This window comes from Cherax quadricarinatus, chromosome 62, assembly GCF_038502225.1.
Source record: "Cherax quadricarinatus isolate ZL_2023a chromosome 62, ASM3850222v1, whole genome shotgun sequence".
Classification (NCBI taxonomy): Eukaryota; Metazoa; Arthropoda; class Malacostraca; order Decapoda; family Parastacidae; genus Cherax; species Cherax quadricarinatus.
In genome coordinates, this window is record NC_091353.1 from 22,917,008 (window position 1) to 22,929,754 (window position 12,747).

Here is a 12,747-nt window from a genome sequence, read left to right on the forward strand (position 1 = left end):
TCTTCCTCTCTATATTATCTTCCTCCCATTACCTCTCTTCCTCTCTATATTATCTTCCTCCATTACCTCTCTTCCTCTCTATATTATCTTCCTCCATTACCTCTCTTCCTCTCTATATTATCTTCCTCCATTACCTCTCTTCCTCTCTATATTATCTTCCTCCATTACCTCTCTTCCTCTCTATATTATCTTCCTCCATTACCTCTCTTCCTCTCTATATTATCTTCCTCCCATTACCTCTCTTCCTCTCTATATTATCTTCCTCCCATTACCTCTCTTCCTCTCTATATTATCTTCCTCCATTACCTCTCTTACTCTCTATATTATCTTCCTCCATTACCTCTCTTACTCTCTATATTATCTTCCTCCATTACCTCTCTTACTCTCTATATTATCTTCCTCCCATTACCTCTCTTCCTCTCTATATTATCTTCCTCCATTACCTCTCTTCCTCTCTATATTATCTTCCTCCCATTACCTCTCTTCCTCTCTATATTATCTTCCTCCATTACCTCTCTTCCTCTCTATATTATCTTCCTCCCATTACCTCTCTTCCTCTCTATATTATCTTCCTCCATTACCTCTCTTCCTCTCTATATTATCTTCCTCCATTACCTCTCTTCCTCTCTATATTATCTTCCTCCATTACCTCTCTTCCTCTCTATATTATCTTCCTCCATTACCTCTCTTCCTCTCTATATTATCTTCCTCCATTACCTCTCTTCCTCTCTATATTATCTTCTATATTATCTCCCCATTACCTCTCTTCCTCTCTATATTATCTTCCTCCATTACCTCTCTTCCTCTCTATATTATCTTCCTCCATTACCTCTCTTCCTCTCTATATTATCTTCCTCCATTACCTCTCTTCCTCTCTATATTATCTTCCTCCATTACCTCTCTTCCTCTCTATATTATCTTCCTCCATTACCTCTCTTCCTCTCTATATTATCTTCCTCCATTACCTCTCTTCCTCTCTATATTATCTTCCTCCATTACCTCTCTTCCTCTCTATATTATCTTCCTCCATTACCTCTCTTCCTCTCTATATTATCTTCCTCCATTACCTCTCTTCCTCTCTATATTATCTTCCTCCATTACCTCTCTTCCTCTCTATATTATCTTCCTCCATTACCTCTCTTCCTCTCTATATTATCTTCCTCCATTACCTCTCTTCCTCTCTATATTATCTTCCTCCATTACCTCTCTTCCTCTCTATATTATCTTCCTCCATTACCTCTCTTCCTCTCTATATTATCTTCCTCCATTACCTCTCTTCCTCTCTATATTATCTTCCTCCATTACCTCTCTTCCTCTCTATATTATCTTCCTCCATTACCTCTCTTCCTCTCTATATTATCTTCCTCCATTACCTCTCTTCCTCTCTATATTATCTTCCTCCATTACCTCTCTTCCTCTCTATATTATCTTCCTCCATTACCTCTCTTCCTCTCTATATTATCTTCCTCCCATTACCTCTCTTCCTCTCTATATTATCTTCCTCCCATTACCTCTCTTCCTCTCTATATTATCTTCCTCCATTACCTCTCTTCCTCTCTATATTATCTTCCTCCATTACCTCTCTTCCTCTCTATATTATCTTCCTCCATTACCTCTCTTCCTCTCTATATTATCTTCCTCCATTACCTCTCTTCCTCTCTATATTATCTTCCTCCATTACCTCTCTTCCTCTCTATATTATCTTCCTCCCATTACCTCTCTTCCTCTCTATATTATCTTCCTCCCATTACCTCTCTTCCTCTCTATATTATCTTCCTCCATTACCTCTCTTCCTCTCTATATTATCTTCCTCCATTACCTCTCTTCCTCTCTATATTATCTTCCTCCATTACCTCTCTTCCTCTCTATATTATCTTCCTCCCATTACCTCTCTTACTCTCTATATTATCTTCCTCCATTACCTCTCTTACTCTCTATATTATCTTCCTCCCATTACCTCTCTTACTCTCTATATTATCTTCCTCCATTACCTCTCTTACTCTCTATATTATCTTCCTCCATTACCTCTCTTCCTCTCTATATTATCTTCCTCCCATTACCTCTCTTACTCTCTATATTATCTTCCTACCATTACCTCTCTTCCTCTCTATATTATCTTCCTCCATTACCTCTCTTCCTCTCTATATTATCTTCCTCCCATTATCTCTCTTCCTCTCTATATTATCTTCCTCCATTACCTCTCTTCCTCTCTATATTATCTTCCTCCCATTATCTCTCTTCCTCTCTATATTATCTTCCTCCATTATCTCTCTTCCTCTCTATATTATCTTCCTCCATTACCTCTCTTCCTCTCTATATTATCTTCCTCCATTACCTCTCTTCCTCTCTATATTATCTTCCTCCATTACCTCTCTTCCTCTCTATATTATCTTCCTCCCATTACCTCTCTTCCTCTCTATATTATCTTCCTCCATTACCTCTCTTCCTCTCTATATTATCTTCCTCCATTACCTCTCTTCCTCTCTATATTATCTTCCTCCCATTACCTCTCTTCCTCTCTATATTATCTTCCTCCCATTACCTCTCTTCCTCTCTATATTATCTTCCTCCATTACCTCTCTTCCTCTCTATATTATCTTCCTCCATTACCTCTCTTCCTCTCTATATTATCTTCCTCCCATTACCTCTCTTCCTCTCTATATTATCTTCCTCCATTACCTCTCTTCCTCTCTATATTATCTTCCTCCATTACCTCTCTTCCTCTCTATATTATCTTCCTCCATTACCTCTCTTCCTCTCTATATTATCTTCCTCCCATTACCTCTCTTCCTCTCTATATTATCTTCCTCCATTACCTCTCTTACTCTCTATATTATCTTCCTCCATTACCTCTCTTCCTCTCTATATTATCTTCCTCCCATTACCTCTCTTCCTCTCTATATTATCTTCCTCCATTACCTCTCTTCCTCTCTATATTATCTTCCTCCATTACCTCTCTTCCTCTCTATATTATCTTCCTCCATTACCTCTCTTCCTCTCTATATTATCTTCCTCCCATTACCTCTCTTCCTCTCTATATTATCTTCCTCCATTACCTCTCTTCCTCTCTATATTATCTTCCTCCATTACCTCTCTTCCTCTCTATATTATCTTCCTCCATTACCTCTCTTCCTCTCTATATTATCTTCCTCCATTACCTCTCTTCCTCTCTATATTATCTTCCTCCATTACCTCTCTTCCTCTCTATATTATCTTCCTCCATTACCTCTCTTCCTCTCTATATTATCTTCCTCCATTACCTCTCTTCCTCTCTATATTATCTTCCTCCCATTACCTCTCTTCCTCTCTATATTATCTTCCTCCCATTACCTCTCTTCCTCTCTATATTATCTTCCTCCATTACCTCTCTTCCTCTCTATATTATCTTCCTCCATTACCTCTCTTACTCTCTATATTATCTTCCTCCCATTACCTCTCTTACTCTCTATATTATCTTCCTCCCATTACCTCTCTTCCTCTCTATATTATCTTCCTCCATTACCTCTCTTCCTCTCTATATTATCTTCCTCCATTACCTCTCTTCCTCTCTATATTATCTTCCTCCATTACCTCTCTTCCTCTCTATATTATCTTCCTCCCATTACCTCTCTTCCTCTCTATATTATCTTCCTCCATTACCTCTCTTCCTCTCTATATTATCTTCCTCCATTACCTCTCTTCCTCTCTATATTATCTTCCTCCATTACCTCTCTTCCTCTCTATATTATCTTCCTCCATTACCTCTCTTCCTCTCTATATTATCTTCCTCCATTACCTCTCTTCCTCTCTATATTATCTTCCTCCATTACCTCTCTTCCTCTCTATATTATCTTCCTCCATTACCTCTCTTACTCTCTATATTATCTTCCTCCCATTACCTCTCTTACTCTCTATATTATCTTCCTCCCATTACCTCTCTTCCTCTCTATATTATCTTCCTCCATTACCTCTCTTACTCTCTATATTATCTTCCTCCATTACCTCTCTTCCTCTCTATATTATCTTCCTCCATTACCTCTCTTCCTCTCTATATTATCTTCCTCCATTACCTCTCTTACTCTCTATATTATCTTCCTCCATTACCTCTCTTCCTCTCTATATTATCTTCCTCCATTACCTCTCTTCCTCTCTATATTATCTTCCTCCCATTACCTCTCTTACTCTCTATATTATCTTCCTCCATTACCTCTCTTACTCTCTATATTATCTTCCTCCATTACCTCTCTTCCTCTCTATATTATCTTCCTCCCATTACCTCTCTTCCTCTCTATATTATCTTCCTCCATTACCTCTCTTCCTCTCTATATTATCTTCCTCCATTACCTCTCTTCCTCTCTATATTATCTTCCTCCATTACCTCTCTTCCTCTCTATATTATCTTCCTCCATTACCTCTCTTCCTCTCTATATTATCTTCCTCCATTACCTCTCTTCCTCTCTATATTATCTTCCTCCATTACCTCTCTTCCTCTCTATATTATCTTCCTCCATTACCTCTCTTCCTCTCTATATTATCTTCCTCCATTACCTCTCTTCCTCTCTATATTATCTTCCTCCATTACCTCTCTTCCTCTCTATATTATCTTCCTCCATTACCTCTCTTCCTCTCTATATTATCTTCCTCCATTACCTCTCTTCCTCTCTATATTATCTTCCTCCATTACCTCTCTTCCTCTCTATATTATCTTCCTCCATTACCTCTCTTCCTCTCTATATTATCTTCCTCCATTATATTACCTCTCTTCCTCTCTATATTATCTTCCTCCATTACCTCTCTTCCTCTCTATATTATCTCCTCATTACTCTCTATATTATCTTCCTCCCATTACCTCTCTTACTCTCTATATTATCTTCCTCCATTACCTCTCTTACTCTCTATATTATCTTCCTCCCATTACCTCTCTTCCTCTCTATATTATCTTCCTCCATTACCTCTCTTCCTCTCTATATTATCTTCCTCCATTACCTCTCTTCCTCTCTATATTATCTTCCTCCATTACCTCTCTTCCTCTCTATATTATCTTCCTCCATTACCTCTCTTCCTCTCTATATTATCTTCCTCCATTACCTCTCTTCCTCTCTATATTATCTTCCTCCATTACCTCTCTTCCTCTCTATATTATCTTCCTCCATTACCTCTCTTCCTCTCTATATTATCTTCCTCCATTACCTCTCTTCCTCTCTATATTATCTTCCTCCATTACCTCTCTTCCTCTCTATATTATCTTCCTCCATTACCTCTCTTCCTCTCTATATTATCTTCCTCCATTACCTCTCTTACTCTCTATATTATCTTCCTCCCATTACCTCTCTTCCTCTCTATATTATCTTCCTCCCATTACCTCTCTTCCTCTCTATATTATCTTCCTCCATTACCTCTCTTCCTCTCTATATTATCTTCCTCCCATTACCTCTCTTCCTCTCTATATTATCTTCCTCCATTACCTCTCTTCCTCTCTATATTATCTTCCTCCATTACCTCTCTTCCTCTCTATATTATCTTCCTCCCATTACCTCTCTTCCTCTCTATATTATCTTCCTCCATTACCTCTCTTCCTCTCTATATTATCTTCCTCCATTACCTCTCTTCCTCTCTATATTATCTTCCTCCCATTACCTCTCTTCCTCTCTATATTATCTTCCTCCATTACCTCTCTTCCTCTCTATATTATCTTCCTCCCATTACCTCTCTTCCTCTCTATATTATCTTCCTCCATTACCTCTCTTCCTCTCTATATTATCTTCCTACCATTACCTCTCTTCCTCTCTATATTATCTTCCTCCATTACCTCTCTTCCTCTCTATATTATCTTCCTACCATTACCTCTCTTCCTCTCTATATTATCTTCCTCCATTACCTCTCTTCCTCTCTATATTATCTTCCTACCATTACCTCTCTTCCTCTCTATATTATCTTCCTCCCATTACCTCTCTTCCTCTCTATATTATCTTCCTCCCATTACCTCTCTTCCTCTCTATATTATCTTCCTCCCATTACCTCTCTTCCTCTCTATATTATCTTCCTCCATTACCTCTCTTCCTCTCTATATTATCTTCCTCCATTACCTCTCTTCCTCTCTATATTATCTTCCTCCATTACCTCTCTTCCTCTCTATATTATCTTCCTCCCATTACCTCTCTTCCTCTCTATTATCTTCCTACCTCTCTTCCTCTCTCCATTACCTCATTCTCTTCCTCTCTATATTATCTTCCTCCATTACCTCTCTTCCTCTCTATATTATCTTCCTCCATTACCTCTCTTACTCTCTATATTATCTTCCTCCATTACCTCTCTTCCTCTCTATATTATCTTCCTCCATTACCTCTCTTCCTCTCTATATTATCTTCCTCCATTACCTCTCTTCCTCTCTATATTATCTTCCTCCATTACCTCTCTTCCTCTCTATATTATCTTCCTCCCATTACCTCTCTTCCTCTCTATATTATCTTCCTCCATTACCTCTCTTCCTCTCTATATTATCTTCCTCCATTACCTCTCTTCCTCTCTATATTATCTTCCTCCCATTACCTCTCTTCCTCTCTATATTATCTTCCTCCATTACCTCTCTTCCTCTCTATATTATCTTCCTCCATTACCTCTCTTCCTCTCTATATTATCTTCCTCCATTACCTCTCTTCCTCTCTATATTATCTTCCTCCATTACCTCTCTTCCTCTCTATATTATCTTCCTCCATTACCTCTCTTCCTCTCTATATTATCTTCCTCCCATTACCTCTCTTCCTCTCTATATTATCTTCCTCCATTACCTCTCTTCCTCTCTATATTATCTTCCTCCCATTACCTCTCTTCCTCTCTATATTATCTTCCTCCATTACCTCTCTTCCTCTCTATATTATCTTCCTCCATTACCTCTCTTCCTCTCTATATTATCTTCCTCCATTACCTCTCTTCCTCTCTATATTATCTTCCTCCATTACCTCTCTTCCTCTCTATATTATCTTCCTCCATTACCTCTCTTCCTCTCTATATTATCTTCCTCCATTACCTCTCTTCCTCTCTATATTATCTTCCTCCATTACCTCTCTTCCTCTCTATATTATCTTCCTCCATTACCTCTCTTCCTCTCTATATTATCTTCCTCCATTACCTCTCTTCCTCTCTATATTATCTTCCTCCCATTACCTCTCTTCCTCTCTATATTATCTTCCTCCCATTACCTCTCTTCCTCTCTATATTATCTTCCTCCATTACCTCTCTTCCTCTCTATATTATCTTCCTCCCATTACCTCTCTTCCTCTCTATATTATCTTCCTCCATTACCTCTCTTCCTCTCTATATTATCTTCCTCCCATTACCTCTCTTCCTCTCTATATTATCTTCCTCCATTACCTCTCTTCCTCTCTATATTATCTTCCTCCCATTACCTCTCTTCCTCTCTATATTATCTTCCTCCATTACCTCTCTTCCTCTCTATATTATCTTCCTCCATTACCTCTCTTCCTCTCTATATTATCTTCCTCCCATTACTTCTCTTCCTCTCTATATTATCTTCCTCCCATTACCTCTCTTCCTCTCTATATTTCTGTGTTTCCACCATCTTTCTCTCTCCTTATCTCATTTATCACTAAATTATCTAATGGTTATAATTATAATTACTTTGATACAGAAAACTTGAAGAAATTATAACTACAACGGAGTATAAAACAAATTCCAACGACACAATAGAGCAAGAACCTAATGTGAAGGACCTGGGAGTGATAATGTCAGAGAATCTCACTTTCAAAGCACACATCACTGTATTTAACACATCTGCTAGGAAAATGATAGGATGGATAATGAGAAACTTCAAAACTATAGACCCCAAGAACATTATGATTCTCTTCAAATTGCTTGTTCTCTCTAGGCTGGAATATTGCTGTACACTAAGAGTGCCTTTCAAGGAAGGTGAAATTGCTGACCTAGAAAATGTGCAGAGAACCTTCATGGTGCTCATAACTATGATAAAACATTTCAGTTACTGGGAACCCTTGAAGTTCCTTGATTGGTATTCCCTCGAATGCAGGCGAGAGAGATACACGATAATATACGGTTGATAAATTCTAGAGGGATTAGTACCAGATTTGCACACGGAAATCACTCCATATGAAAGCAAAAGAATCGGCAGGTGGTGCTCAGCCCCCCGATGAACAGCAGGGGTGCCACGAGTACACTGAGAGACAACACAGTAAGTGTCAGGGGCCCAACACTGTTCAATAGCCTTCCAGCATACATAAGGGGGATTACTAATAGACCCCTGACTGTTTTTAAGGCGCTGGACAGGTACCTAAAGTCAGTACCTGACCAGCCGGGATGTGGTTCACATGTCGGTTTGCACGCTGCTAACAGTAACAGCCTGGCTGATCAGCCCCTGATCCACTGCGAGGCCTAGTCACAGACGGGGCCGCGGGGGGAGGCAGGGTTATCCTCGAAACCCTCTCCAGGTATAATAATTTTTAAAGGGGTAGACTGGTAAGCCAGTGAAAGGCCTCGGTCAGATGACCAAAAGCTCCAGCTGTGGGTCATCATCTTACTAAGACCCGCGTCAGGAAACACTTGTCCTGTTTCCTGACGACTCTTACCTAACCTAACATACGTATCCTCAGAGAGCTCTCTAATTGTGACTTTCTTTGTCCTTTTGTGAAGATCTTCGTGAATGATTGACTTGTGTAACACTTGTGTAACACTTGTGTAACACTTGTGTAACACTTGTGTAACTGTACTGTGCAGATGTTGTGGCAACAAGCAGCTTCCTCAGTCTAGTACACACATGACTAGTGCAAGATGAGGAGTTGGAGGTAATTAGTCTCTCAACCTTGAATTCGATGTGTTTAGTCCCTCGATTTTGATTAAAGTACATATTAAAGTATATATTAAAGTACATAATAAAGTACATAATAAAGTACATAATAAAGTACATAATAAAGTACATATTGTTCCATGTGGGAGCCAAATATTGTCATAAGTTTCATTTTCCTGTTATCTGTGTATGTGTAAGTTTAGTGGGTTCTTGTGGAGGTCAGTATTCCAGTTGTTGGAGCACTCCAGTTGTTACTCTCCCCTCCAACACTTACTGAAGGTAGAAAGTACATTGTACCCACTCTGTGCATGAAGTTACATAAGGCCATACACTGACGATATCTTCATTATATTAGTTTCAGTTGTGTCACCTTGGTCACTGGCAGTGACCAAGGTGACACCACCTGCCCCATAGCTCGGTGAGGTCCATGGTTCCATGTCCGGTATGGTGGTTAACATTACGACGTGTTTCCTTAGGACACCTGCTGCCCATATTCACCTAGCAGTAAATAGGTACCTGGGTGTTAGTCGACTAATGTGGCTCGCATCCTGGGGACAAAATTAACATGATTTGGGGGCTTTATGTAATGTATGTCACCGATGTCAACTGTGGTCTGTAATGTATGTCACCGATGTCAACTGTGGTCTGTAATGTATGTCACCGATGTCAACTGTGGTCTGTAATGTATGTCACCGATGTCAACTGTGGTCTGTAATGTATGTCACCGATGTCAACTGTGGTCTGTAATGTATGTCACCGATGTCAACTGTGGTCTGTATAAATTATATCTTGTACTTATAAAAATAAAGAATTTATTATTATTATTATTATTATTATTATTATTATTATTATTATTATTATTATTATTATACACTTGTGGAGCCAGCCTCCACACACACACACACACACACACACACACACACACGCACACACACACACACACACACACACACACACACACACACACACACACACACACACACACACACACACACACATGCAGTAAGACAAGAGAGAGAGGGGTGGGTGGATTACATTTTCTTGGACTGCAAGAAGGCGTTTGACACAGTTCCACACAAGAGATTGGTGCAAAAACTGGAGGACCAAGCAGGGATAACAGGGAAGGCATTACAATGGATCAGGGAATACTTGTCAGGAAGACAGCAGCGAGTCATGGTACGTGGCGAGATGTCAGAGTGGGCACATGTGACCAGCGGGGTCCCACAGGGATCAGTCCTAGGACCAGTGCTGTTTCTGGTATTTGTCAACGACATGACGGAAGGAATAGACTCTGAGGTGTCACTGTTTGCAGATGACGTGAAGTTGATGAGAAGAATTCACTTGATCGAAGACGAGGCAGAACTACAAAGGGATCTGGACAGGCTGCAGACCTGGTCCAGCAATTGGCTCCTGGAGTTCAATCCCACCAAGTGCAAAGTCATGAAGATTGGGGAAGGGCAAAGAAGACCGCAGACGGAGTACAGTCTAGGGGGTCAGAGACTACAAACATCACTCAAGGAAAAAGATCTTGGGGTGAGTATAACACCAAGCACATCTCCTGAAGCGCACATCAACCAAATAACTGCTGCAGCATATGGGCGCCTAGCAAACCTCAGAACAGCATTCCGACATCTTAATAAGGAATCATTCAGGACCCTGTACACCGTGTATGTTAGGCCCATATTGGAGTATGCGGCACCAGTTTGGAACCCACACCTAGCCAAGCACGTGAAGAAACTAGAGAAAGTGCAAAGGTTTGCAACAAGACTAGTCCCAGAGCTAAGAGGTATGTCCTACGAGGAGAGGTTAAGGGAAATCAACCTGACGACACTGGAGGACAGGAGAGATAGGGGGACATGATAACGACATACAAAATACTGAGAGGAATTGACAAGGTGGACAAAGAAAGGATGTTCCAGAGATTGGACACAGTAACAAGGGGACACAGTTGGAAGCTGAAGACACAGATGAATCACAGGGAGGTTAGGAAGTATTTCTTCAGCCACAGAGTAGTCAGGAAGTGGAATAGTTTGGGAAGTGATGTAGTGGAGGCAGGATCCATACATAGCTTTAAGCAGAGGTACGATAAAGCTCACGGTTCAGGGAGAGTGATCTAGTAGCGACCAGTGAAGAGGCGGGGCCAGGAGGTTGGACTCGACCCCCGCAACCTCAACTAGGTGAGTACACACACACACACACACACACACACACACACACACACACACACACACACACACACACACACACACACACACACACAACTGTACTCAGTGTACTAAAGTAGCAGATATGGCGCCACTGACAGCGTCAAGTGACCTTTATAACATGACAAGTATGTGTGTGTTGTGTGTGTGTGTGTGTGTGTGTGTGTGTGTGTGTGTGTGTGTGTATGTGTGTGTGTGTGTGTGTGTGTGTGTGTGTGTGTGTGTGTGTGTGTGTGTGTGTGTTGCCTGCTGGGACTGGAGACAGACAGACACAGACATGAGGGAGGGAGGGAGGGAGAGAGAGAGAGAGAGAGAGAGAGAGAGAGAGAGAGAGAGAGAGAGAGAGAGAGAGAGAGAGAGAGAGAGAGAGAGAGAGAGAGAGAGAGATAAGTAATCTGCATTTTCTTGGACTGTAAGAAGGTTTTCGACACAGTACCCCACAAGAGACTGGTAAAAAAGCTAGAGGAGCAGGCAGGAATATCAGGAAAAGTACTGTATTGGATCAGAGAATACATGGCAGGGAGGCAACAACGAGTCATGGTACGTGAAGAGATATCAGAGTGGGCGCCTGTGTCGAGCGAGGTTCCACAAGGGTCAGTCTTATGACCAGTGCTGTTTCTGGTACATGAGAACTACGTGAGAGAAGGGATGATCAGAGGTGTTCATACAGGTACTGGTAGATTAGCCAGGATGGGTCCTGGCTCGGGTGTTCATGTGCTGCCCAGTAGCAATCAGTGACGAGGCGGGGCCAGGAGCTATGAATCGACCCCTGCAACCACAAATAGGTGAGTACAAATAGGTGAGTACAACACACACACACACAACACACGCAACACAACACAACACACACAAACAACACACACACAACACAACACACAGCACACTCAAACACACACACAACACTCAAAACACATAAAATCACAGCACACACACAACACACAACGCAACACAACACACAACACACTGACACACACACATACACACACACACACACACACACACACACACACACACACACACACACACACACACACACACACACACACACAAATACATACACACACACACACACACTAAGTGCAACAGAGAATGGAAAAGATACAGGAGGCATAGGACCCAGGAAAACAAGGAGATTAGTAGAAGAGCCAGAAACGAGTATGCACAGATAAGGAGGGAGGCCCAGCGACAGTATGAAAACGACATAGCATCGAAAGTCAAATCTGACCCGAAACTGCTGTATAGCCACATTAGGAGGAAGACAACAGTCAAGGACCAGGTGATAAGGCTGAGGAGAGAAGGTGGAGAACTCACAAGAAACGATCAAGAGGTATGTGAGGAGCTCAACACGAGATTTAAGGAAGTATTTACAGTAGAGACAGGAAGGACTCTGGGGGGACAGACCAGATGGGGACACCAGCAAGGAATACACCAACAAATGTTGGACGACATACATACAGATGAGGAGGAGGTGAAGAAACTGATAAGGGACATCGATACCTCAAAGGCAATGGGATCAGACAACATCTCCCCGTGGGTTCTTAGAAAGGGAGCAGATATGTTGTGCGTTCCACTTACCACAATCTTCAACACGTCCCTGGAAACTGGGCAACTACCTGAGGTATGGAAGACGACAAATGTAGTTCCCATTTTTTAAAAAGGAGACAGAAAAGAGGCACTAAACTATAGACCTGTGTCATTGACGTGTATAGTAAGCAAAGTTATGGAGAAGATTATCAGGAGGAGAGT